Consider the following 6,556-nt stretch of genomic DNA (forward strand, 5'->3'; position numbering starts at 1 on the left):
TTTTTACATCAACCTTTGTGGAAAATATATCATATTTTGGAGAAGTAAATGTTAGAGGTAAATGCAGGGAAAGAATGTAACCTTTTGTGTTTGGAGGATTTCTGAGTATTTTAAAAGGTTGTGTCTAGAGGAGCTGGACCAGGAAACCAATAACCACTTCCTTCTTTGCCTCTTATTTTGACATTCAACTAAGGAAAGTAAAAGAACATTGTTTAAGATATCTCTGATAAATGCAATTCATCATGAGATGAATGAAACCAAAACACAGGAAATCACAAGATTAATGACTCTTCTAGTCAGAGAGAGGAGAAGGATACAGATGCTGAACAGAAGGCGTATTATTCCTCCCTTCAGTCACTGTGCAGTGGCTGTCCATCCATACTCAAGGAATGACTTGCTGCATTTACAAAGCAGGGTTAAAGAAAGATGCCAGGAGGCAGACTGGTAAAGAGCCATTGCAGTGTGCTTCAAAGGCGAGTGCACCTTTAAGCGCTGAGGAAAATGCTGCTTTAGGTGTTACACCTATCTTGTTTGACAATGCATCTGCACATAGCCTGACTACAGTGCTAGCAGCCAGCAGCTTTGTTAGCAACACTTTGTTGTGTAATGACAATTGGTGATCCCAAGCTGGCAAAACTCTCCTTACAGCTTTGAAACTGTACTGAAATTACTGCAGAAACCCTTTTAATTCAGAGCAGAATTTATATATTCTGCATTTAGCTCTCCCTTTCTTGGGATAACTGTCAGAGCCAATTCAATTGCTGTCCTAAATGTACTGAGATTACAGAAGTTGATCTTAAAAAGCCAGTAGACTGTCCCAGGTGTAGGAGGTGATTTAAAAGACACAGAAATTTGGAAATTTGCCCTTCATTTATTAAACTACCAGACTAGTCCTCATAGTGAAGGGGTAGTTACTACAGGGTACTGGAGTAATCCTTTGCTACTTCAGTAAGAGTTTATGAAGAAGCTGCTCACTATGTAACTGTGTGGGGTCAATGAAGCTGGAAGTTGTTTTCATAGGGCTGAGATGCACACCTTGATGGGGGATAGTGTGTTGATTACATTGGTTTAGGAACAGGTATATTCAAAGTGATACATAAAACAATATAGTCAAGGATGTATGCACTTCAAGGAAGCTAAAGGTATACCAGGACAAAACTGCTTACATGAAAATAAGTAAACTATACCACAGCTTGATTTTTATTTCCAACTACTTTCTTTCACAGCTTCTGCCGTGTAATGTCTGTAAATGACACACTGGGAGACCTGCCTGACAACAATATGTCATATTCCATACTAAATCTGGGTCAGAGTTATTTATAGGAAATTGTGCATGGGTGCAATAGAAGAATGTGCAACAGACCGACAGCTCTTGCATGCCTTGGAGATTAGATATTGATCTCAGGCTTTCCACACCAGGCTGCTGAGTAGAGAGGGAGCAGTAGTTTGGAAAGTATAGGCAGCATAGACTTTCCAATGATACACATCAACTTTGTAATGCATGTGCAGAGACTAGTGAAAATGAACCAAAATAGTCTCCCAATTAGCTCCTGGAGTAATTTCAAACATGGCAGGTTTTATTTCTGAGATATATCTTCTTACCATTATGTAGAACTAAAGCATCATCTCTGACTATGCCATATATTTCATCAGAAGAGGAATTCTGCTTGTCATCACTAGCATATTCTTTTATTATTTTATAGCTTTGTTTACAGGAAATTTAACCTACGTATATCTCCTTTGCAAAGAAATCCCGTATGCTATCCTTGTAGAAATACTGGGTCCTTGTAGAAGGGATGCAGTGGTATCATCAGATGGTATTTTTGCATGACAGATGATACACAAGGATGTAAATGTAGTTTTTCCCATTGGAATGGTCTGGTTAAATTCATTAGGGACTGCCAGGCTGAAGCTAATGTGTACACTCAGCAGCACTCCTTGGGAGCTCATGTGTTTTCTTGTATATCAGAAGAGAGTGACATCTGCCCCACCACCCTGCAAATGAGTATGAGTATGCCTCTGGTCACGATTTGATTGGCAAAATACGAGTTCAAAGTCAAGTTTGGACTTGGGAGAAAGCTCAAGCCTACTCCAGAAATGCAGTGGGGATACTGCCGTATGTGGAGGTGCACCCTAGGAACAGTAATTCATCTGAATGTATCTGTTCCTCTTTTTGCTCAGGATGGATAACAAGATGTGACTTCATTTGCAGTTACCAAAGGATCTGAACTGCATAACGTACATCACTTTGTTTTCACATTTGCTTCAACTCTTTATAAACTTTTGTGCAATTCTAACAACAACTGCCTCATAGTTAGGTCTTTTAGTATCCATTAGATGGCAAATGCTCTTATCTAAAAAGGTTTTTGTCATCTAGACCAGATGGTATAATTCATTTCTGTTATGAATGCTTTTTAATGTGGACAGCATGAAGTAAAGACATGACAAATATACAGGATGGCTGGAAGAAATAATATATAAATAAATGGTTCCAGGAAGATCAGATATGTCATTTCTGTACTTTATGTCAGCATGGATTACTGCAATTTCATTGTCAACTTGGGTTTTTATTGCTGTATAAATGCACTAGAGTTAGTGAGCTGAATATACAAAAAGAGCACTCATTTAACAAGTGGAGCTAGGAAGCAAGAGCAAGACGCACTGAGGATGTGTACCTTGCCATAAGTTAAATGTTTGGAATAAGCCTGGATCCTAGAGCACCAGGATGAGGTTATGGACTTATGTGCACAGTATACTGCAAAGGACAGGCCCACACAAGCTAACAAGCAAATACTCAAGAAAGAGATAGATGTAAAATTCTTCTTTTCTGTGATTTTTGTCTTCAAAGCTGAGTCGTCTTCTGTTGGAGAATGTTCCCATTTTTTTCCCCACCCACTCTAGAGAACTTAACAGAGCTAATATTTCATTTGTTTCTTTTTCAAATATGCCAAAGGCTGACTTATCTGGTGGGCCACTAGTGGTGTCTTGTTCTGAAATTACAGTCTAATGGTGAGAATACTAATCCAGGAAGGGAGATACTTAGGTTCAGTTTTCTTGTGAGGCTTCAAAATTACAAATCACAGAGCACTGAAGAGAGACCCTATGCACAGTACAGTACATTTAATCCTGCTGGAAGTTTTAGTGAATTTACTCAAAATCCTCCTACAATGTTCAGCAATGTAAGCAGCAGGTCCACAAAGCTCCTTTTCTAATGCATACGTATATGTGTGTGCTGATATTATTTGAATGGGAAAATAAGACAATCTAAATGTTGCTAGTTACTAGTACTATTACCAGCACTAGATTTGTACAGGGAAAGAACTGCAGGTCATTCTACTTAAAGATACAATCATTTTCCACAGAAGAAAAAATAAGGAATAACTCTGCAACATAATGAGCAATTAATCTATTCCTCTTGTCTTCTAACTCTAGGGCAAGTAGAATGAAACGCAGTCCATGGGTTCTTTCAGCTTTACTCTGTGCTTTACTGAGAACACCTCAAATGCTGCTGAAGAATTGGCTTTTTAACAAACATTCTGAATCTTGTTTTGTTCAGCCCACTGCTTTACGTTTTTACCAAAATACTGGATTTAACATGAACATTGATAATATTACAACTCCCACCTCAGCCTACTCTGGGGCCATACACTGATGTGACGTAAAACACCACATGTGTCAAACTTACTCAGGTGCAGGGGAATTAGTGTTTAGTTCATTCTATCTGATTGAACAAAGAATGGCTAGAACTTCACAGGATTTTCAGGAATTATTAATGTCTTTTTTGTTAATGTATCTTGAAGCATCAAATGTCTCTTTAAATGTCCTCAGTCCTTCACTTCTGCAGAGGCTTTACTTTTAGTAGCCTTCCACTTAGGGAATTATCTTGTGGTTTGTTTTTTTTTTCCCCATTGTATCATGTGCCTCACACTCCTGATCATGGGCTCAGTGATCACTAACATCCAAAAGTTGAACAGAAGTATAGCTCATTCAACATCCTTAACTCACCTGAATATCTTCTACAAGTGTCTTTTAAAGGCACAGATCCTCATTGAGGTTATACTTGATTAACGTTCTGTATTTATTTGAAGGTGCCTTTTCTCCACTTAATTATAACTGATTTATTGGAATGTCTTCCAAGTGAGACCAATTTATTCTAGTGATAATGAATTCTCTATAGCTGCCACTTAATCTATAGAAATAATACCATTTAACAAACATTCACTTACTGTAACTCAAGTTGTTGTCTTGGGCAATTTTACTAATTTAAAGAGAATGTAGTCAAGAGCAGTTTTATTAAACATAGTTTCATATTTATTCGGATGTCTAAGAATTTCTTCTGTTGGTTGGGCAGAACATTTAACAGGAGAGACAAGACATTTGCAAGGGTCTCAGTTTAGTCAGACCCAATCCAGAAAATGCACTGAAGCTCCTCTCTGGTTAAGCAATAACTTCCATAGTTCCTTCCTGTCTACTCTTCAGGTTTTGTCTAGCCCCCATTCAAAACCATAGCGAAAGGGTTGTCTGTGACTTAACACAAACAGAAGATTAGGACTACTCAATCTAGAGGCATTTTCCCTGTCAACCCTAAGGAGACAGATGCTTCAGGGGTACTGTGAAAGTCTGGCTGAGAAGATAAATAAGCAGGCCTCCTGCCCAGCCAGCTTCCAGCATTCACTTCTTCCTCGTATCCTCATGACTGAGACTTTCAAAGCCAGGCTCGATGTGGTCGCACAGATGCTTGCAAACCCCATAACCATGTCCCAAAGGTATGATAAGACTGAAAGTCTTCCAGAATTTTCTTCATAAATTATAAGGAGCCAAACATCAGCTTTGATGTTTCTTTCTGCCTCTCATTGCAAGCTGGACGAGGGTGCTAGCTCTACTCAGCAATTACAGCCAACCACAAAAAAACACACTATAGTGTACTGCTAAAAGGGACTGCTTTAGCCATTTTTTCGCTACTGTTTTACTTCACAGTTTGTAGAGAAGTAGCAATCATAATGCTGCCAGTTTAAAACATGAACAGAGTCACAGGTTCTTCTAAAGCAATGAAGCATGATTTTAAGGCAATGAACAAATATATATTGGGAGGTAGAGTTGTTTGGCTTTGTTTTAAATATTTAATGCATGCTTGAGTAATTTTATCGTGCCTTTTGGTGAAAATACGAGAACTAGAAACTTAGCTGAGGCTCTCATACAATTTTTTAAATACAGCAGCTGGGGCTTTAATATGTTATTTATTGCTAGACTTTCAAGAAAGTTGCAGAGGCTGGAAATAACATTTTTGTAGAGGTGTTTTTCTGTGTGTATGTTGAAATTAGGAAAAAAAAAAGAATGCCAAAGGGAGGTTAGAATGGCACACTTCATACATTGAAGCATGGAGTGGGTATCTGAAAATCCTGAAATGTGAATTTCAAGGTCAGCTGTCCTAACATTCCTCTTCACCTCCTCCTCAAATCCTGCCATCTTTAATCTGTTGCAAAAGCAAACAATGTGCTCCTTGGAAGTATATTGACAGATTCAGGGATAAGACATTTCTAGCAAAAATGCTTTTTTGCGCAAGTAAAATCAACAACCCTGGTGAGTGGTTTGATGCCTGAAGCTCTCACCTATAATTACTCTGCTTTTGTTTTCCTCCCTTGGCTATCGGAATAAAGATGAAAATGCTTTATTTTTCTCCCAAAGAAAATCTGAGGGGGAAAAAAAAGCATCCATATATATATGTCACTTCTCTTATTTTTGGGAAGAGGCTTAAAATAAGAGATTTTCTAAAGAAGCTTAATAAGCACCATAGAAGCCCTTCAGATACACTGCAAAATAAGAAGGGTAAACTAATGATATCAGCAGAAATAATCTATAACAAAGGAAGAACACACACCTGATAGATATATATCTAAGCAGAGTGGAAAGAACTGAAACAGAAGAATGTGAGAGCAGGAAATACATTTCCAAATTAAGTTGGAACAACAACTATTGTAGCTTATTTAACTAAGCCATTATTTTTACTTTCCCTTGTTTGGCTAATCGAGCTCTCAGGATAGATATCCAAATGAGGGAAGCTGAACATTGATGGTAAGCAGTAACAGCTGGTAAGCTAATCAACTGAGTCAATGTTTCTGGTAAAGATGTCTCTACATATGCATTAGCTATCTATAAATATATGTAACAGGAAACCAAATTTCACTGGTTGGGAGAGGTAGAAAGTGAAAATTAGAAGTAGTGTTTCTAATTATCAGTTTCAACTAGGAAAAATATCCAAAGTAGTTTTAAAATAGTAGTCTGCAGCTGGGAAGGGCTTCTTGTCCCATTATAAGCAACGGAAGAAATCAGGACAAGGATTTTGCTTTTGCTCTTGGAAGCTTCAAGAAACATGACATTGCTGTATCAGTGATTAAGAAGGTGAATTATCTGTACTGCTTTTTTAAGTCTAGGTCTCTCTACTGGCCTGTGTGGATAATCCACCTTTCTAGAATACTGTTCCCCATGAGCAAAGGCCCAGTAACAGTCTTGTGCACTTTCACCATCAGCGATATTAAGGAAGGAGACAGATGAATTG

Source organism: Mesitornis unicolor, unplaced genomic scaffold (genome assembly GCF_000695765.1).
Source record: "Mesitornis unicolor isolate BGI_N332 unplaced genomic scaffold, ASM69576v1 scaffold23307, whole genome shotgun sequence".
In the NCBI taxonomy this organism is placed as follows: domain Eukaryota; kingdom Metazoa; phylum Chordata; class Aves; order Mesitornithiformes; family Mesitornithidae; genus Mesitornis; species Mesitornis unicolor.